The sequence below is a fragment of the Rhinolophus sinicus genome, linkage group LG01 (genome assembly GCF_036562045.2).
Source record: "Rhinolophus sinicus isolate RSC01 linkage group LG01, ASM3656204v1, whole genome shotgun sequence".
Taxonomy (NCBI): Eukaryota; Metazoa; Chordata; class Mammalia; order Chiroptera; family Rhinolophidae; genus Rhinolophus; species Rhinolophus sinicus.
In genome coordinates, this window is record NC_133751.1 from 49,740,541 (window position 1) to 49,762,703 (window position 22,163).

Genomic DNA, 22,163 nt, shown 5'->3' on the forward strand with positions numbered 1-22,163 from the left:
AGCTCCCTTAGCCCAGGAGCTTTGCGGAGTGCCTCAAAGTCCTGGAACCCTGCGGGACCGTCAGAGGCTTTGGCGGCCAGCCGTTACGAAAAGTGTCCCCCGCTCCTTGGCGCCCCTGTGCACGCAGGAGCGCGAACTGGATACCAAGGCGCCAAGGGTAAGTGTACAAGGGGAGAAATGTGACCAGTTGCTTCAGCGAACTGCCTGGAGCAAGGCCGCCTCCCGCCCGCACACCTTTGAGGCTTGGAAGGTCCTCCCAATCCCAGAGGGAGCCAGTGCCCCACCCGTGCCGCTCCCGGTGTTCTCCTCGTTCTAGCGGAGGATCTCCTCCTGCAGGGGCTTTGGGGCTGGTGGCACCATAGGGGTGGGCGCAGTGGCCTCGGCTCCTTCCCCTGGCCACGGGACCGGCTCCCGCTTTGCCCTCCTTTTCCAAGTCGCTGCAGCCCGCGCCCCGAAGCCCGAGCCCCCCTCCGCCGCGCCGGCCACTGCCTTACCTCTCACCAGGCAACACTTGGTTGCGCGGTTCTCCGGAGCGCTCCTTCCTCGGGGCTTATTCCCTCACTCGGGAGGAAAAAGGAACCGAGAGACAGAAAAGGGACCGAAGTCGGCGTCTGGGCGTCCTTCCGCCCGCGCAGCCCTCTAGGGGAGGGGATGCCCGTGGGGGTGCCGCGGAGATCTGGCGGTCAGGCGTTAGGCAGCGCCAGGGGTCTTCTGCCTGCTCTGGTATCCGCCGCTCCAAAGCAGTCCTCGTCCGAGGCCCGCTACTACGGCACTGCGGCTCCCTGCCGGTAGCGGCTTGGTAAGTCCAGCTGCCACTCTCAGCGCGGAGCCCTGCCCCCGGGCGCAGAGCCCGCCCCCGCCAACCCCCCCCCCCGGCGCGCGCGCACACACACGCGCCACACACAAACGAGCGCGCGCTCACACGCACACACAGGAATGCGGATGGGCTCAGTGGGAACCTGCGCCCCTTTGGTGCAACTTGGGCGCGGGCATGGTTCTGGCACTTCTCACTGACAAGGCTTTGGCTTGGGAGGAGGAATTAGAAGCTTAGGGGTTCCGAGAGGACGTAGCTGTGGGGGGCTCCGCAGGGCGACAGAGGCCAGACGACTCTGGGGACGGAGGACAACTATTTGACAAATAAAATACCCACCGGGCATTTCCACATCTCAACCATGTCTAGGCTGCTTTACTATCTCGACCCCATCAGAGAGAGTAAAAATAAAAAATCAAGAAGTTCTCTCCGTTTTCCAGGAACCCCGTGTCTCTAGCCTCTAAATCACTGGCCCTGTCCAGGGGAATATTTCTGGCAGCGGATTGGTGGCTGGCTGTTCAATTTGAAAACAATCCTCAGGTGTGGTAGGGACCATCCATTGCAGCCCACTGGAGCGGGCTCTGATCACCAGGTAAGGTCTCAGGACTGAGGGTTGTTAATTCTCTTTTTATTTGTTCTTAGATGACTATGGGCTGTTCCTGCGCAGCAAACAGACCACTTCTTATTTTTAAAACATAGGCAAGCACAGAAAAGGCGCTGGGGTGTGGGGGAGGGCAGTAAGGGACGGGGACCAGCACTGGCCAAGGCACCAGTGATTTGTTGCTTGTTCTCTTTCCATGGCTTGCATGTCCGCATGGGGTAGAGGTGATGCTGGTGGTGACACTGTCTCAGGCATGTCACACCAGCAGGATGACTTCTGTCCATTTCACACCACATGTAGAGTCATTGGGAGTTTGGACTCTCATCTGTAAAATATGTGGAGTTTACCAGTTTCCAACAGCTGAGAATTCTTTTCTACCAGCAGGCAGTGAAGTTCCCTGGGTCAGGACAGCAGCCAAGAAAAGCTTTCTGCAGATGCAGAGGCGCCAAGGAGCTGTGGGTGTCTGGGCATTTGGGGAAGAAGTCTCAAACATGAATGTCAAAGGGCCCTGAGGACCCTGATGGTCAGTGTCCATACTGGGCCATTCGCAGGCAGGCTGATGGGACAAATAAGGAACTGACACTCAGAAATTTCCCCAAGGTTCCGCATGGCAATGAAGGCAGAGCCAGTACCAGAACCCTGTATTCACACTTCATCCCCAGTCACCACTCACATCTCATTCCATCACCTTGGGGTGGTTCTCAAAGTTTCTTTCAGCTAGACTGAAATAATCCTGGTGAGGATACTCTCAACGTTCTTTTATCTTTTCTTGTTTGCCTTCCACTCACTAACCCATTCATTTTACAACTATTGTTGGTGCAAAAGTAATTGTGGTTTAAAAGTTCAAAAATAATTGCAAAAACCGCAATTACTTTTGCACCAAGCTAATATTTATTGTGCTCCTACTAATATGTTCAGGCACTTTCCCTGCCTCTAGTCCTGGGCCTTACTTGGGAAGAAAGAGGAACAGAGAGACAAGAAGGGTTTAGAACTGTCCCTGTCCCTCGTAGAGGAAAAGGCTGGCACAGGCTCACTGGATATATTTTCACTGTGCTAGGTCGGGCAGATGTGGAAGACACACTGTAGCTTCTAAACTTAACATCCTCTGTGGAGGAAAACACACTCACATCCGTGTCAAATGAAAACATTTTCGCTTTGTCTAAAGAAGGCGAAATGGAGGGAGCGCCTCTATTTAGCTGAGTATCATGATGGATTTGGAGATGCATGCTTGCAGGTAGGGGTTGGGGCAACACTGAGCTGTTCTGCCTATTAGAACAGGAAGACAGTTGGATGGGAGGTAGGGTAGACACTCAGAAATAGAGTGCACAGACTAGACGTGGCTGGGAGCACACTGAGAAGTAATGCGAGAGAAACTCCCAGAACAGGGCTGCCAAGTAAGGATTTAGAGAACGGGAGTGTTTGCAAAGATTGGTAAATACTTTGCTGGGAGGAAGGGGAGTGGGTCTTGCTATGAAGTCCCTGCTTTCTAGCCTTCCTATGAAATAAATACTTTGTAAAGACACTATTTTCCCCAATTTGTTTGTGAGTAGATTCCTTTGGGAAACTGAGGGTGATGCTGAGTTCAACATCTGGGTTGATGCAGGGTGAGTACAGATAAGCCTGTGTGGACAGAAGGCTTAAAGACAGCTGCCCCCTGGGTACCAGCTAGTAACATGTGGGAAAAGGGTGGTAATAGAGGCGGAAACAACGAGGAAGGCAGGGAAGGCTGGGGTTGGGAGAAGTACCAGGATGACCAGTTATGTTGATTAAGGCATCATGAAGCAGGTACTTTTGTGCTGGGATTTAAAAGGGGAGTGGGAACCTGACACAGAGATCAGTAGGACAAGAGTACTACTGAGGCTGAGGGGAAGCAAAAGTACAGGAGAACAACTCATGGTGAGTTCTGGATCTTCAATAGAAGAAAGAAAGGTTGGGACCATACTGTGGAAGGTCCCCAAGTGCTCTGCCAGTGGTATAGACTTCAGGCTCAGAGTATGAAGTTGTTATTGAAGGTGTGCATTTTTTGTTTTTGTTTGGTTTTGACAAGGAGGGACTGGGAAACAAGCTGGGAAGCCTCTGATGCCAGCTTTCCCAAGAAAGGCCTTCCTGGCTAGAATGGGGTGATGGGGTGGTGGTGGTGGGGTGGCGGGGAGAGCTTGCTGCTGCCCTCCTGAGGAACCAGAACTCAGGTGAAGGGCTGAAGTCCAACCCACCCTCCACTAGCCCTGCGTGCAGCCTGGCATGGCTGTATTTGCCTGGAGGAAGGGGTACCTTTTCTCTACTTTGCACAGAGGCTTGGTGTGGGCTGACAGAGGCCCTGGCTGCTGAACAATGTCTGAAAAGGCTGAAGCCACAGTGAAACAAACGAGGATTTACTGAGCATTTGTGTGTATGCAAATGCAAGGTAAAGTGGAAAGAGTCTTGAAATGAGGAGTAGCTGTGAAAGAGAGCTATGAGCAAAGGGCTGAAGGCAAGGAAGCTGGAGGCTTCTAAGAATGGGTTTTTAGCCCCCATGGCCACTCTAATGCCATTCCCAGTCACCCTTGTTTCTGAGAGGGCATTTTTTGGATGTTTAACTGGCTCAACACTTTACATTCTCTGAGACTTCAAAATTGGGGGCTCACCCTCATCCTGTTGCACCAGGAACACATCATCCAAACCGACAGCTGATGCCTGATCGCCATTGCCAAGGTGAAGCCAGGCCTGTGTCAGGTACCTGTGTCTAGAAATTTTTATGTTGGGTTGTCTCTAACAAGCTGGGTGAACAGCATGGGACACTGTGCACAGCTGAGGTCATGAAATGGGGTCGGTGACTGGGCACCAGGAGATCTGCATTTAAGTCCCTGCTCAGGGGGCTCAGTTTGCCTTTCTGGGCCTCACTTTTCTCAACTACAAAAACCAAAAGATTACATGAGATTCTCTCCAAGCTGCCTTCCACCTCGTGTTTCATGATTTCATATAGGATATTTCCATTTTATCAAACAAGTACAGGATGGGACTTGATACTAGCCAAGTCCTGACCTTAACTTTCCTCTTTGCTTTGATTGTGAAGGTTGTGCTGGAGAGAGATTGCAAAACTGTGGGAGGGGGACAGAAACACCCGGAGGCTCGGATCTTGGTCATAGTTTACCACAAACGGGATTCAGGATTTGTGGATCCAGCCCTGGAAATGTGGGCAGATCAGGCCCCTCTGTGGCTGCAGTTTTCTTATGGTAAATAAGGAGGTTGGAAACAGTCTCTATAGCCCCTCTGGCTCTGATACTCTAAGTACTGTCAACTGCACAACTTTTAAGTACTGACCCATCACGGGGTGGGACCCCTCCACAAGGCACGCTGGGGAAATGCCCACAATACCAACTAATAAGCTTGGCAGGGAAAGCACAAAGACAAGCCCTGAGGTGAAGAGGAACAGACCATTTAGCTGGAGTTGCAAGACCTGGGTCTATCTATGTTGCTAAGCCTCAGTTTCCTCTTCTGCAAAATGGGGATGGTAATATCTGCAGCACTGTGTGGGTAATGATTACATGAAGAAGTGTATGTGAAAATACTTTGTATATTTAGAAGTGCTACACAAAAAAATGTAATTATTAAAGATAGTCTGTTCCCCTAAGTCAGTATACTAAATAAATAAAAAGAAAAGCCCAATTATATTACTTCCTCACTTGTCTGCTTTCTAGGAAGCAACAATTCGAGTCAGCAACTGTCTCCACGCTCCTAAGGGTAGTAATATTTTAACATGAAAACTTAAAGGAGCTGGCAGACTTCAGGACTAACAGGCTGCAAATCCGCTCCCTGCCCAGAATTCTGCAGTGTCACTCAAATTGCTTGCAGTGGATTTCTCAGGAACTTTGGGTTACTTGAAAGTAAAGGAGACAGACACCCATCCAAAATCCTGCTCTGATTATTGCCTCTTAGGAGAGGGATGGTTGACAGAGGCAAGGGAAGTATGAGTGAGTAGGGAGAAAGAAAGAGAAAAGCCTTCCTGTTATATTCTGGGCAATGGATGCTAAACTTTATGCTTTAATGAGCTTGTAAAGAGGCTAATTTTGGTTCCCTCACATTACTCTGGATCTGTTTTGTGCTCTGCCTGGTCAGGAGACACTGCTGTGGAATTCTTCACTGTTGTCCCTGGAGGGGAAGTTTTCATGGGGGCCCCTGGGAAGAACCACAGGGAGGAGGAAAATGTTCTAATTCCATAAATGACCATATGCTTCCAAGCCTGCCCAACTCACGAAATTTTTGAGAGGATCAGTCCACATTTAGAAATAGGGGCACTTCTTTATCTCTTGTTAACTAATTTTGGGGGGCAAAATGTACAATATGTTAGAAATGAAGGGAACCCCTAAGTTCTGACACTTCACTCATCCATTCTTCCCGTTTGCTGTTGCCAGAATTACTTTCTGAAAGTATAAACCCCAGAGCACAAAAAAGTCTTCAAGGCCTCAGATGCCTCATCTCTAAAATGGACACAGTAATACTTATCAGGCATAGGTTTTTGCAGGAGTTAAAAGAAATACTTATGAAAAGTTTAGCACAGTGTCAGTCACCCAGTAAGTTCTCAATAAGTGGAATTATTGTTATTACGGCTTTAGAATAAAGTCAGTATTCCCTGAAGTGGCGTTCAAGGCCCTCCGCGAAGTGGTCCCAACTTACTCATCCACTTATACTTCCTGTAAGCTCTTCAAGGACTGGTTTCATCATCTAAACACATCTTTCACCCACCTCTCTCTGTATCCTACTCATGCTGTTCCCAAGGCTGGGTGAGCTGCCTTTTCTCTCTCTCTTGTTCTTTCTGTAGTGCCACCTCTTAAACCCACTCCAAGACTCCCACTGAAATTTGTTTGTAATTTATTCCAGGACTTAATAACAGGCTGCTTCACACCCACTGCCCTGCCCTATCCCTGGATGGCAATTGACTTTCCATAGTCTATATCCCTTAATCATCTTCGAATCATCCATATTGTACAGAGTAGGGGATTAATAATATTGGATTGAATTTAAAGGCCACAGGACATGATTGTTGGCCCTGAAATTCTACCATTGAGGGAAGGTTTATTCCCACTTCCAAACTTCTCAAGAGCACCCACTCACTGCGCACCTGCCACATGCCAGGCATTGTACAGACATGGATGCCAACCCTGCCCAGAGCTGTACGGGGAGAGCAATTAGCCTCACTTGACACAGACGTTATTGCTCAAGGTCTCGCAGCCAGTAAGCGCTGCAGCTGGTGTTAGAAACCAGAAGCCTGGTTGTGCAGTCTCCACTTCCTCTAAGAGAGCTTCCCACACTGAGCTTGCTTGAATTTTTATTCTACAGCATTGTGAACAAATTAAACTGTATTATATAAAACTGGTGTATTGCTGCCTGGCTGCATTTTTTGATGTCTTATCTTGATTGTCTAAATAGTTGCAGAGCAATATAATAATAAAATACCATCTTTTAAGCGCTTATGTATTTAACACCACACACACACATTAATTCTACAAAAAGATGGTACTGATCCCATTCTACAGGGAGTTTAACTGGGGCAGCTACTGGCAAAGGAGCACTGGAAGGTGGGGATACTCAGGGCGGAGGCTCCTCTCCAAGAGGTACCAAGTTCTTTGCTATTTTAATCACCAGCATACCAGCTGAACCTCAGCCCTCAGTGTTTGCTGAATGAATGACCAGTTTCTTTCATCTCTCTGACCTATGCTCTTAACCCTAAGTCCATGATCCATATATATCCCAGCAGTAAAAGGACACAAGAGGACAAAAGGGGGGCGGGGGGAATGGCACTATCGCAACCAAAGTCTCAGGAGATGAGACATCAGCCCCTCTGGGCCGGTAGAACTAGGTATGGTCCTCAAACTACCTGGGCCAGACTCTCCGGGTGCTTGTTAAAATGCATACTCCTGAGCTCTACCCCAGACCCACCTCATCTGCCTCCCCGTGGAGGCCAGAACTCAGCATTTTAAACAAGACCTGCAGGTGACCCTGCAGTAGGAGCACCACCTCCTTCCTGGGCTCGGCTGTCAGGGATGCCTTTTAACTGCTCTACTCCAAATGAAACTGGCAATTTTTTTTCAAGTACCAGCATCCACAATAAATAAAAAGGAACGACTTACAATTTCATTTCATTGCTTCCCAATACTGCTCCTTGTCCAAAGTCTACTGTGTAGTTTGACACATTCCATATGTCTATTTTATGGTGCTTAAAATAAAAATTTGCCTGCACAGTGTAACTTTATTGCTTCCTATTATTTTGCTTTGCAAATGTCTCGAGTTAAGAGTTACATTGTCAATTACTCTTCATAACATGGTTCTATGAGAAAGTGTATTCTGAATTTCAAACATTGTCCTAAATAGACTTTCAGAACACAACATGTTCTTAAGGAGGAACTGTCTGTATTTTAAAGTGCTGTAGTTATTTATCTCCGAGAAGAAGATTTTCACAATTGGCCCTAGAAGGGATGTGGATTGGGGGACTCAGAGTTTTCTCAAATCACCTTCTCACAGAACTCTGGCTGGTTTCACAGCAGACTTGATCTGCAAATCGTTTCTAGGTGTTCCTTGGAGTTTTGCCAGTTTGAGACATAAATTAAAGATGCAGGAAGTGGGCTCTTTGTTTTTTCCCCTCATTTGTGAATTTGTTCATTTAACAAATGCATCTTGGTTATCTCTGATGTGGCAGGTGCTGTGCTAGGCACTGGGGGTTCAGACAGGAGTCTCCCTTTCTGTCCCTGAGAGGCTCTGAGTCTAGCAGGTAGAACCAAAACGACAGACCACACAGACAAGTTGCTGTGGAGAAGGGTGCTGTGGGATTAAGGTCTGAAGTTAAGCAGTTGGAGGAGGAAGGATGAGAGGAATTCTGCCTCAGGGTTCGGGGGAGTCACCTGCAGGTCTGACCTGAGTTCTGGCCTCTGCCCCCAGGGAGGCAGGTTAGGTGGATCTGGGCTAGAGCTCAGGAATTCGCATTTTAACAAGCACTCAGGAGAGTCTGGCCCACATGGTTTTCTCCATTTACGTACTGGGAAGAGCTACTCAGAACTGCGACTTCCATCCTGTTGAGTGATGCCAACCTCTGCTGGGCTAGTCAGACACACCAGCAGATGTTGCCTCAATATTTGTGACAATAACAAAAACTCCTTCCCCTGTGCTGGGGTGTGCGGAGGGCTGGAGGCAGGGGGAATAGACTAGGGCCAGTTTTCACGTGGGTGCTGAGCAGGAGATGCTAAGTGAGAGGGGAAAGATGAGGAGGACCCTGCATTCTATCATTTCGTTTCATAGGGACTAGGAGCTCTATTTATTTTTTCAGAGACCCGAAACCTGTTTCCTGCCACTTCCTCTTGTTGGCCCTGGTTTTGCCCACTGATATTCATGAGAATAAAATGCATCCCTCTGTAACACAACACCTCTGCAAATGCTTGCCGGCCACTTTTTTGTTCCTCATCCTCTCCTCCTTAGAACATTCACTCATCATGAACTCTGGTGTCCATCCTAACAAACATTTATTTACCAAACGTTCTTTATGAGCCTACTTTCCCCAGGCGCTCTGCTAGGTGCTTGGGGGTTGGAAATGAAGAACAGGCCCTGTGGTTAAGGGGAGGACAGGCATGTGGACCAATAACGACACCATGGCTTCACACGTGATCTGGGAAAGGCACAAGGAATCCAGCTGGGGGGAGGAGGGGTACGAAGAGTGGAGCTGGAAGGAGACTCCTCTGAGACAGGTGAGGATGCTTAATCTGTGTCTTCAAGGCTAGTCAGTCTTCCAGCTGCCCTTCTGTAACATGTGGGACCTATTGACAAGTACAGGAAGTGGTGGTCCCAGGGCCCCATCCAGTGGTGTGCTGGAGACCGTGGTATGCATCTCTTGCCAATTCTGCGTTCAGTGACGTCATGTTGGTAGTCTGAAATCAGCCATAGTGGGAGTATTTACACCACTGCAATCTGCAAGTGCTGTAAATCAAGCACCCCTACTCCACTCCCACCAGAGCTGGTTGTCAAACATTTACTAACACATCATTGGTCCTACCATCTCACCCCATACCTCATGTGTGGTAGAAACTAACCCACAGACAAGGAAGAGATAGAACTTAGCTTCTGGTTCTAACATGTGAATCGTCTGCCTACCTTCCTACCCCTACCTGTCCAGGCTCTTGGGTAAACTCTCCCTGGGGACCCTCACAGTGACTCCTGTCCTTTACAGAGTGTCTAGCAGTGATGGGGTATGCCACCGTGTTGAGAACCAGAGAGCTGGTTTCTGACAGTGGGTCTCCTAAGGATGATGAGGGTAAGAAGGCAGAGACGAAGTCCTACCCAGCTGTAACCTAACGTTCTCCCTGGAGACATCAGTGTGACTGGAGTATAACCGGGTGTCGTGCGGGGTGGCCTGTGGGGTTTCTGGTCCCGCTCCCCACATAAGAACACAGGATATGGTGAGGCCAAAAAGGAACGCTGGAGGCTGGATTCACATGACGTGCGACCTGCTGTCCGCTTTTCTGCCAACCAACTGACTCTCCCCGACTCCACCACAGCCACGGCAGTTATATTGGTGGCCAATTGGCTAACCGGCTACAGCTGACGGCCAACTAGCCTCAGCCGACTGCCATCTACTACCCGAGCCAGCACCTTTCCACGTGAGGCCGAGAGCCTGGAAACTGCTCTCTGGGGCTCTGTTCCCACACCGGGTGTCTTCCTCCTCAGATATTGAGGCAAACCTTGAAGCACATTACTGCAATCTCTCGATTTCTTTATTACCGTGTTTCCCCGAAAATAAAACTGGGTCTCATATTAAGTTTTGCTCCAAAAGACGCATTAGGGCTTATGTTCAGGGGATGTCATCCTGAAAAACGATGCTAGGGCTTATTTTCCGGTTAGGTCTTATTTTCGGGGAAACACGGTACATGATGTTTGATTATTAAAACTTACAGAAATTTGGACTTCAACTCCATGATCTTTTCATGATTGCTTAATAAAGAAATAAACAGCAGAAATAGGGTGTTTACCCTTTTGCTTTTGGATGGTCAATGAGGATGGAGAAGCATCTCCAAATTGAGCTCCAAAAGCTGAGTTGCTGTATAAGCACAAAGCATCATTGGACTATTTTGTTCTAGATGAGTGCCTGCTTCTTGTAGTTGAAAGAATTAAACTCAGAACGTTAATATATTTTGACATTTCTTCCTCAGCCTGGGTATTAATGTTACCTCATCTCTGCAGCATCCTAAAAAAAAAAAAAAAAAAAGTTGGGGTGGGGGCTGGAGACCAGGAGCTCAGCCAGTTTGCTGTCAGTCCATACAGTCAGAGTCAGCTTATTTTGTTGGATTCTGGATGCTTGTTTTTCTGTTTTCTTCTGCTGACAATTACATTCAATAGTCATTTAAGAGATTGATTCCTATCATTTAGCCCAGTGTAGTTTTGTATTTAATTTCTAATTTTCTCTGGAATCTCAACAATGTTGAGAAGAAAGGAAGGGTAAGAAGGAAAACACACATCATGGGCTTGCTGTGTGTCAGGCAACTCTCCTGGGGGTTGTGTCATTTCATTCTCACAGTAGCCTTTCAAAGGAAAGGCAGGACCCTGGAGCTCAGGAGAGTTTGGTGAGTTGCCCAAGGTCCCATAGCTGGGGTGGTGGTGGCAGGAGGCAGGCGTAGTTCTGTCAGACACCAAGACGCAGGAACTTCCCACCTCCTTACTTCTCTTCAAAATCCCCAGATGTCTTCAAACTCAAGGGACGCTGATGCCAAACCTCACTTTTTTTGCAAACCAAGAGGGGCTTCCACAGTTCCTTGGGTGAAGATGTGTCCAGGGGTGTCCTGCACTCAGTGTCCTCCTGGGCTGTGGGCATTTGGCTAGAAAGTGTCCCTTAGGTCTGGGTCCCCACAAGGGTGCAGAATGGTTCCTGTGGTTGTGAAGCAGAGAGAGAACCAGCTCAAGAACAGCTGGAAGGAGGGAAAATGGAGGAAATTATAGCAGCAACAATTACGGAAATTAACCCATCACCTCCTCGGCACTGGTCACTTTGCTGGGCCAGTTCTCACCCTGACCCTGCAAAGGAGGTATTATTCTGAACATTTCACAGATGAAGAAACTGAGTCTCAGAGAACCTCCATGATTGGCCAATGTCACACAACCAGGATTATACCTGGGGTTTGAACCCAGGACCGTGGAGCTCTCAAACCTGTGCTCTTTCCATTACACCAAGCCACCTTTGAAGGCAACTTTGAGGTCCATTTTCGTTTTCTCTCCTATTGTAGACCACTTTTGGGATTCCATTATATATGGGTTGTTTGTCATCTTTTTCTTTTTTAAATTGTCCCTGCTTATAATTTATGTTTATCCCTTACATTCTCCCCACTATTGTGACTTTTCCCCTCTAAGTAGCAATAATATTCTGGGATCATTTTTGACCTCTTTCTGCAGGAGCACAAACCTGTTGTCCCCTCTACTTGGAGCTGCTGCCCTCACCTTCCCACATCTGCAACCAGCAGAGAGAAGGCATATTCACAAGTAGCATATGAGGCTAAGGGCAAAATAAGAAATGGAGGTTTTGGTGTTCTGCGCTGCAAATGGGATTCCTTGATAGAAAACTTAGAAGCATTTGTAAACCCAACCATGGCTGCTATAGACTCCAAAAGGACTTCTCACGAAAGCTTTCAGACTAGAGGGATGAACAGATTGGTCCTGGCTAGTTTGGCTGTTCATCTTCCTAGAACTAAGGCCTGGGGAGGTGACCCCTTTAGTCCAATTTTATACCCCTGTCAGATTGGATTCTATACCATTAAATGGGACATTTGAAATATTACCTTCAATTCAACATGTCCCAGACTAAACTCGTCTCCTTATGTCCTACAGATTTGCTTCTCTGCTTGTGTTCCTTTCCATAGAGATTGGCCCTCACTCTCTGCATAGCAGCCCAAGTTGGAAGCCTCAGGATCAGTGGGACTTTCCCTTTCTAGTACTCTGTTCTGTTTCCAGATCTGTTGCAGGAGAGGCATATACCTCATTACTCTACTTCCTGTCTTCATTTAGACTCTTATCTCTTCCTTGATAACTGTCTATCAGTCTAGTCCCACCCCAATCCAGCCCTTCTGCCCTGCAGCTAGAGTCAACTTCCCAAAATGCAAATTTGATTATATCACTCTCTTGTGATTTTATCTTTTATAATCTCCCCAATACTCTCAACATAATCATAAACTCCTTTGTCTAACTGATAAGACCTTTTGTGACTTGCTTATTGCTTACCTTGTTCTGACTCATTTCTCACCTCTGCCCACTCCTGTCTACAATTCAGACATTCTGTACCACTGCATTTAGAGCTTAAATAGTTATTAGTCCTTGTGACTCCCGTAAAAAACGTATTTTTATACCCTCTTTCAGATGAAGATGCTGAACCTCAAATTACACAACTGGTAAGTGGCAAAATCTGATTTGAAAGACGAGTCTTGCTGATTTTTCAGACAGACTCAGGGAGCCTGGCATACTTTATGGCCTGCAATGGGGGAGAAAGAGAAGTCTGAACCACTTCTACTCGGAAAGTCCTGCCATCGTCTCGTCGTAGCCCTGTCCTTTCTGATCCATGTGATTTTGCAGATGTGAGGGGTGACTGAGCCCCAAGATTAACAATCACTGCAAATTTCACTGTGGCCAAGGAGACGGCACACCATTCATCATGTGAACTGTGCTCAGATCCAATTTCTTGAGTTTAATCAGACTAATGAACCAGCTGGCTTTATTTCTAAAGTGATTTCTGCTCTTTCCATTACTGAATAATAGCACAGCAGGATTTGAAAGGAAGAGAGAAGAAAATTCAGCTGGGGAGAAAGAATATCCCCCAAGTATGCCAGCTGATGGGTCGGCTGTGCTGGGGGAGGTGGGGCAGAGTGTCCCGGCCAGGCCTGTCACCTCCAGGCAAGTGTTTCCAAGGAAGAGAGGAGGTTATTAAAGTGTAGAAGAAGACAGTTCCAGGTGACTTAGAGGCCAGTGCCTTCAGAGGGGAGCAGCCAAGGTGATGAAGGAACTTGAACCCAATAATGCATTCATTCATTTGACATTTATTGATGCCACTGTGTGCTATGGCCTATTCTAAACACCACAGATGCAATAATGAATCCAACTTGGGCTCTGACTCGAAAAATCAAGGGCAATTGTTTTCACATATTTTTTTAACTACAGAATCCTTTCTTCAAACTCAGCCTTACAGATAAGCCCAATATTAACACAAAGGCAAATGTCTATGTGGCCCCTGATGAGGCTCCTCTGAACTCTAGGGGTGCATAGTGGGCAGAGCAGGACCAGGGGCTGGGGACACAAGAGCTGTCTTCAAACATTTGATGGGGCAGCCTGGCTATCCACTGTGGTCCCATGTTAATCAATACTCTATTAAGAAATAGCAGAAAACCAACTCAGACCTCTGAATCACCAAACTGTGGAAAGAGCAGGGAAATGGATGTCCTCAAGAAAAAGTGGAACCAGGGACTGGATGTCACCAGGTCTTGGTCTATCTCCTCCTCCTCCTCCTGCTTCCTTCTCCTCTTTCTCCTCTTCCTCTTTCTTCCTCCTTCCTCCTCCTCCTTTTCTTCTGCTTCTCCTCCATTTTCCTCTCTCTCTCTCTCTCTCTCTCTCTCTCTCTCTCTCTCCCCCCCCCCCCCCCCCCCATTTAGTGAGTGGCCATGAACATGTGAGTGTGCATGTTCTGTGCCATGAAGCCATCCACACTGACACCCATGGTTGGTCCTTCTTGGTCACTTAACACAAGGGCAGTCAACAAATCTGGAGGCTGGCCCGGGGCTACAACTTGGGTTTGCCTTGAATAGATGAGCTGGGAAAAATGAATTCTCTATCTCTCAAAACCTGAACCAAGAGACAGAGAGAAGTTGACAGTTAGCTTTGGGGAAGAGAGAGAAAAACTTTTGTATGGAATCTGGAATGGCCATTAGGGATTGGATGACCATAGGTTTCAGTTTGTCCTGGAGAATCCCAGTATAATTATGAGTGGGTACTCCTTTAACTTTCATAAGTTTCTATTTGGATGAAAATTGTCCAGTCATCCTAATTACAGACCATAATGGGACGTGGAATGGAAGAAAGAAAGGAGGAGAGAAGACTGGGGTCAGGCCTTGACCAGCCTTGTGGGTCAGACGGAAGAGTTTTGATTTTATGCTGAAGGCGAAGAAGTTTTAAACATGGAAGTACAAGGTCAGATTTACTTTTACAAAGATCACTCTGATAAAGTGTGGAGAGCAGATGAGCTGAAGTGGAGGCAAGAAGATCAGCCAGGCGGCGAGTTGAACAATCTGGGCAAGAGATAGAGTGGCCTGAATTGAACCAGGTGCCTGTAGAGATAAGCAGATATGTTCAAGGACAATCCAGGAGGAAGATCTGAAAGAATTTTGGAGACTGATTAAATTTGGGGGGTGAAGAAGAGAAAGGTGTTAAGGGTGAACAATGATGCCTTTTACCAGGAAGGTGTTGCTGGCACCAAGAAGATGGTGAGTATAGCTTTGAACACCTTGGTTTTAAAGGCCATCACAGAGGCAACTGAGTGACTAGGGCTTGATTAGGGATGGAGACATTGAATGGGGAGTGGTTGCTGGGGAGGAGGCTTCATTCATGGGAGTGGGAAGATCACACAGAAAGGATGACTAGGCTGCTCTCTGTGTGTCTCTGTCCCATACTCTGCCTTGCATTCTGGTTTTATTTCTTCTGTTATCACTCCCCACCATGACTGTAATCTGTTTGAGGCCTGGCACCCTTGCGAACATTGAGTCACTAACCCCAGTACTTTTGTGTAGCAGATTGTTAGTATATATTTGGTACTAGATGATGGAAAAATTTTAAAGACCCATGAAACTGAGCACCAGGAGATCATTGGTGACCTTAGGAGAGCATTTTCCCATGGTGTGTTGGGGCACATGACAGACTGCAATGGTCCACAGAATAGGGGATGAAAGGACAACAAAGCAGAAACTCAAGCTGTCTCACTTTCCAGGAACTCATCCTCTCCCTCCTTACTTTGAAGTAAGTATTATTTTTAATTATTCTTGACAGAAGGCCTTGAGATACTCAGTCATTTGGAAGGGGGCAAGTGTAAATGAGGGAGTCAGGATGTCTGGGTATTTCCCCCCCGTTAAGTCCAATGCCCCCAGAAAAAACAAAAGCACCACAGCATAACAGAAAATACTGTGCTGTGTTTGAACCCCAGCTTTGCACTTGGGAAGGGCACTGTTTGGACAGCTCAGAAGAGTGGGAAGAGCTTTGGAATTTGACATCAGATCAACCTGTTCATTACTTACCTAATAGTTTGGTAAATTTTGTAAAGTTTCAGGATCTCTGTATATTTATTTTCTGATGAGTATCTTTATTTACTCCTCAGAAAAATGGCCATAGTAATGACCACCTTTCAGTTTGCATAGCTATTCTACGGGAGGTGGAACCCCAAACTCACAGAAGTTCTATGTAACGCTCCTAAGTTACTTGGCTAGTATGTGATGGACCTGGGATTCCAAGCCAGGGCTCATCAATTTTGTTGCTTTCACATTTTCTAGGGCACTCTGCTGTCCGGCTCATGGGTGACTTGTAGATGCCCTCAACTCTTTTTTGGAGTGAGTCAAAGCATAAATAACTAGATAAATGCCTAGATCAAGTATATGCAAAGTTCCCTTCCCTACACCCAGTTTTCATGGGACTTAGGAAACTCCCCTATTATTGCTGAGGTTTCTCATCTATCAATGGGTAGGGAATTATATGACCTACTGCACAGGATAATTGTGAGGGTTAGACTAGTTATGTCAGCAAAGGTAGCCAACAGAGTATTCACATAGTAGGTACTAATTAATTGGTCACTACAGCTGATTCTAACTTTGAGATTTGGGGTTAATTCTTCTAACAAGCTTTGCTGATAATGACAGTGATTGTTGTTAGTGGTAGAGGTAGTAGTAGTAAGAGCGGCAGTAACTAACATTTGTAGAATTCCAGGAATCCTTCAAGTCCCAGAAAATGACTCTCATTTAAATAATCTCATTTAAATTCACAACAACCCTCTTAAACAGATGTCATTATTTATTCCTATTTTTACAGATTAAGATAGGGAGGCATAAAGAAAGAAGATGCTACTTGCCCAAAGTCATCCAGCTAGTATGTGGTAGAACCGGGATCAAATCGGGGCCTCAAGGTATCAGTGCAGTTTCCAACTCCAGTGGATGCCAATACTTGAATCCCAAGATTTGGTTGGAATTTATTCCCATGAAGAGTCCTCTGAGCTAAAAAGGAATTATGAAGGCACCTTTCAGGAAGCACACGACTGCTGAATAGGCAGATCCAATTGGCTCCCTGGCTCTGATTCCAGGAGTTGACCCTGGGCTTTTGAGGACAGTGCTGGCATCTGGGACAGAGGTGAGGTCATTGTCTCTTGATGGCTTCCCAGCCCCAGCCTGGACTTCCACGGACCCCTAGGCAGCCAGGCCCCATCTGGAGGCCCCGTCAGCCTTGTTGAGAGGGAGATCTGGGCTAAAGTCTGGCAAGAGAGATCTTAACACAGTCAGAAGGGAGGGAAGTGAAGCAAGGAAACCTGCTGAGGGGGGCTGGCAGGGAGGCCACCAGCTGGCTCATCTGTATGCTTCGGAGGTAAGGGCTGCAGCAGAAGCCACTGTCTGGGCAGAGTCACTTGGATGTCGACCGTGAATCAATCAAATCTTATGGGCACTGGTTCTGGGTTTCTGGGGGCTGTGATCCCATTCCTTGCTTGTCCTCTGCTCCAATAAAGGGATTGACCTGTGTGTGTGTGTGTGTGTGTGTGTGTGGTGTTCCCATATTAAAGAGGCAGAAAAGATGGAAGCCCTCGAGTCCATCCCCATTGGAGAGCTCACACCCAGGACTGTGTCCTCTCACTCTCCCTGTAGCTGCTCTGAAGTCCTCTTCCCCAGATTGTTGGCAAAGCTGCAGAGCTTCTGATTCAGTGACATTTTGCAGGATCATTGTGTTCTTTTTTCAGAGCCATTTGAGCTAGAACTAGGAACAGGAAGCCCACTGTCTCAGAGGACTGGATCAAGAATGGTGCTTCCCAAGCAACTGAAGGCCAAGCAACTGAAGGCTGCAAGATCTCAGTGGGGGAGCAGAAGGAAGGAACCAACACCCCTTGTGTTCCAGGCCTGGCATCAGATATTGTCACATATTGTCTTTTCTTTCTTTCTTTCTTTCTTTCTTTCTTTCTTTCTTTCTTTCTTTCTTTCTTTCTTTCTTTCTTTCTTTCTTTCTTTTTTAGATTTTATTGGGAAAGGGGAACAGGACTTTATTGGGGAACAGTGTGTGTACTTCCAGGACTGTTTTCCAAGTCAAGTTGTCCTTTCAATCTTAGTCGTGGAGAGTGCCATTAAGCTTCAAGTTGTTGTCCTTTCAGTCTTAGCTGTGGAGGGCGCAGCTCAGCTCCAGGTCCAGTTGCCGTTGCTAGTTGCAGGGGGCATCCCTTGCGGGAGTCGAACTGGCAACCTTGTGGTTGAGAGCCCACTGGCCCATGTGGGAATCGAACCAGCAGCCTTTGGAGTTAGGAGCATGGAGCTCTAACCGCCTGAGCCACCAGGCCGGCCCCTTGTCTTTTCTTTTAATCCACTCAATAATACTAGGAAGTGGGTAAAATTGTCCCCATTTACATGGAGAGGAAATTGAGGCTAAGAGAGATAAAAGTGACTCACTTAAGGTCATTCAGCAACTAAGAGGCCTAAAAGATATTTAACACCAGTCTTTTCTAATTCTCTGTAATGCCTCTTCCTTTATGTAATGCATCCTCCAGGCTTTGCTACAAGCCCGCGTTCCTGGGACACATCACTAGTGTATGAGGCAATGCTGAATGGCGTGAGCTCGGAGGGGCTTACACACGACCAGAGGGTCATTATTGCTTGTCCCTTGTATACACTCTGAATTTAGGTTCTGTCAGATATTCTCATGATAATGAATACCAGACTGAATTGGCTGCCTCCATGCATGTAGACATGGATGTGTGTACACACAAAATCAGACACACACACACACACACACACACACACACACCCCTCCTGTCATGCGGGGTCTCTGGTCCCACTCCCTGCAAAAGAACGCAGGACATGGTGAGGCCAAAAAGGAACACCCACGGAGCCATGGATAGGGGAGTCATACCACTGTATTTTCACTGGCGGCCTGGTTGGAGACACAGGATCCGCCACCTACCGTCCACTTCTCTGCCAACCAACCAACCCCTTGCTAACTGCAATCCACACTTGCTAGCTCAGCCACAGCAGTTATATCAGTGGCCAATGGCTAACTGGTTACAGCTGATGGCCAACTAGTCACAGCTGATGGCATCTACTACCCGAGCCAGCACCTTTCTACGTGAGGCCGAGAGCCTGGAAACTGCTCTCTGGGACTCTGTCACCACACCTTCCAAAGAAACTTGGAGCTGGAAGAGAATCTGTAAGCCATTGATTCAAAATCACTGATTCATGAATTAAAGTTTCAGTAGTTAAACTATATAGTTTTCTAGTCTGTGTTTGGAGATTTATAGACTGTAAAAATTTTTACAAAAGGAAAAATTATTGTAAGAAATAGTAACAAGAGAGACGTGACCCCAACAATGCACAGGCTTACACTGTAAGCACCCAGATCACGTGGTGGTACTGGTCATTGTGGAGGTGGTGACATGATGGTAGTAACGGAGGTGGTGGTGGTAGTGGCAGTGGAGGTACTAGCAATAAGAGTAGAAGTCAAAGCAATGTTGGCAGAGGAAGTGATGACAGCCAATGATGGTAGAAGGGGTGGTGATGGTGATTGGAGATGAAGCTGGTGGTAGAGGACAGGTTGAGGGGATGGGTGGTAGTAGTTGTAGTGATCCTGGTTAGAGATGGAGGGGGAGGTGACACTAGAGGAGGAGGCAGGGATAAAGCTGGATGTGGTGGTGATAGTCGTTTTGGAGGGAATGGTGTTTTACCCATTTAGGGTAAGTTGAACTTCTCTGAGGAGCTGGTGCACACAGAGAAAGCCCCAGGCCCAACACTGGCAGAGGGTAAATTCCTTCCCAGAACACCAAACAACTACCCATATTGCCCTGGGGTAGCTCTTTGCTGCAAGGGGAATGAAAAGTGCATAGCTCTCTCCTGGCCTGTCCAGCTCAGGGTGCTACTTGGTTCTGGTGTCCACCCAGGTTGGAATCCTCCATTTCCAGGTGGCCAGACCATAGGGCCCTGAGGCCTGGCAGAATCTTCAAAGCTTTTGTGGAAATGGTGATTGTGGAAACATAGTCAGGTCCACATACTCTAAAGTATTTTCTCTGATAGGCACATATGTACTCCCACACATACTCTGTATACTCTGACACAGCTACATGCACACTCACACACACTCACACACCGTCTCTGCAGAAGCTCAGGCTATTTGCCTTTAAAAGCCATTATGCATAGAGTGGAGTGTACTTAACATGCCACATGTCCACCTCCTCCATCCTGATTACATAGTGCTGGCAGCTTTGCCACTGACTCAGTCACTGAGACACTGCTAGTGAAGAAAATCAATATGTTGTTTGCCTCTTTGAGAAGAGAGCGTGCCAGATGGAGAGTCACAAGGGTGGCCTTGACAGCAGCTATCAATGGGCTCCCAGTTGACACCAGGCTTGCCTTCTGTTTAGTGTTAGTAGCTTTCTCACTTGTCAAGAGTGGTATATGGGATACTTGATGAAGGAACCCCACTCTGTGTTATCGATACTAACTAGTAAGACTTAATTGCCTTCCCTTGGCGAGTAGCTATTTTTGAGGCCGGTTTAGTGTAGTCTTGACCCATAATGACTCCTGCCGTTTATTATGCTCCACAGTACCCCTCCCCCATAAAAGCATGTACAGTTCCTACTCCATGCCCTCCTCCACCCATCACCCTCCATGCTCCCACCAGTGACACCCAAATTACAGATTCACGAAGATGTCAGCCTTCAATACGATTCCTTACTTCCTCACATGGGGGAGTATTAATCTCTAAGGCAAGAAGGTAGAAGAGCACATGAGTATCAATCTTTCTTGGTGCCTGATTTTTGGGAGGTACTTAGAAAATGAAGGAAATGAGGTCTTGGGGATACAGATGTAAAAGCTCTTCAGTTTTTTCAAGGCTACATTAACTGCAGTGCATGGAAAGCGTCAACTCAAAGCTTTGGCAGACAGCCTCCAGGAATCAGAGGGTCCAACTCAGTGTTGCCAGACCACAAATGCAGCTTCCTGGGACCATAGGCTAAGAAGATGGCCAACAGGCAAAGTATCTACCTAGAAAGGTTTGCACAATATAATGGCATGCACTGTTGCATGGCAGTTCTCCAGAGACCTCATTTTAAGGGTCCCTTCTGTACCTGGTTGCCTCCATAAGGACAGGGTCAACCCCTTGAAACTCTGGACAGTGACTCAGAGGTTAGCCATAAACAAGAAATATTCTGCACGCACGAGGCTTAGGCACTGCGTGTATCTGGCAACAATGCCTTTGCCACCCTTCCTGGCTCCCAACCTAGATGCAAGGAGAGGCCCCTAAATTCTAGCCAACCACAGAAGCAAAGGTCAGTTTTAAGGAAATTGCCACTTTCCTTGATACAATTATACCCAGCCTCTCTGAATCAGATTCTGTTGGTTGCCAACTGAATTTCTCAACTGAATCCTGATTTTATGCAGGCATCCACCCATTACCAGCTGTGGCATTCCACTGGCATCTGTTGCTGGTTCAGGTGTGGGAATGTGGAAAGTGTTTCATTCAGACTAAGTCTGTGCCTGAGGAAGCATCATACTTCTATGAGTAAGATTCATGTAGCCCTGATTGTCATTAGCAGCCATCTTAAAACCATAAGGGAAACCAGCTTTGGGTAGAAGCTGGCACTGAGGACAGCTGAATGGACTGGCAGAAAGAACCTGTGTATGTGATGCCATCATTGATACACAGATTGCATCATGCCTGGGGTCTGCTCTATCCTGAGCCTCTTGTTATGTCAGATAATCATTTCCTTATTGTTTAAGTCAGTTAGATTCAACATGTTCTCTTTCTTGTGGCCCAAAATGTCCTAAGTGATATGCTGTGCAAGGCTGGCTACAGCAGGAAGACTCTCCATGTGGAGTGAGGCAGAAAAACAATACAGCCCAACTCTTATTTCCAGAGCTTCACCTTCCATGATAACTTCAGAGGGCATTACTCTCTTAAATGCCCTAACCACAATCTTTCTCTTAAAAGTTCCCCTGCAGAGCAGAGTGCAGACTGAGGTATTTAAACAATTCTTCACATAATGTTCAGCGATAGTAGCAGGATAAGCACAGAAAGTAATTTGCAACGAGATAATCTGGTTTTCAAGATATGGCTTGGTCATCTTCAGATTGTGGCTTTGGGTTTCATTCCATCTTTATATGCTGGGTGCCATCTAGCCTCTGAGAGTCATGCCTTAGAAATCCATATTCACTGATTTCTTGTCTGGGAGTGAAGGAAAGACCCTGAGAGGAACAGAGAATCCTCTCTCCTACCTTCTCAGTTTTCTGTATCATGTCCTGCCTCTTCTTACAGTGATTGACTCAGGAAAGGCCACAGTTCCTAACACTAAAAAGAGGTCCTACTTGAGGCCACAATAGCTACAGTGACTAATGTTATTGAATAATGAATGATAAGGAAACCTCATGTCAATATAATGCAATGACAAAAGCACTCATACAATACCCAGAAATAGGCCTTAAGGGGGACAGGGGGATTATTTCTTTACAAGATATGCAATGGTTCATGCCTCTCTACCTAGCA

At 46.9% G+C, this 22,163-nt stretch overlaps 1 protein-coding gene across 10 annotated transcripts in view; it reads right to left on the reverse strand.

Moving 5' to 3' along the window:
* The window catches only part of DGKG (diacylglycerol kinase gamma), a 197,279-nt gene extending 196,615 nt beyond the window's left edge, over positions 1–664 (reverse strand). For all 10 annotated transcript variants that reach the window (XM_019735850.2, XM_019735845.2, XM_074329136.1 and 7 more), the window contains exon 1: positions 495–664. The gene's annotated coding sequence lies outside the window, so the exon portion shown is untranslated. The remainder of the gene's footprint in view (positions 1–494) is intronic.
* Between the last annotated feature and the right edge of the window lie 21,499 nt (positions 665–22,163).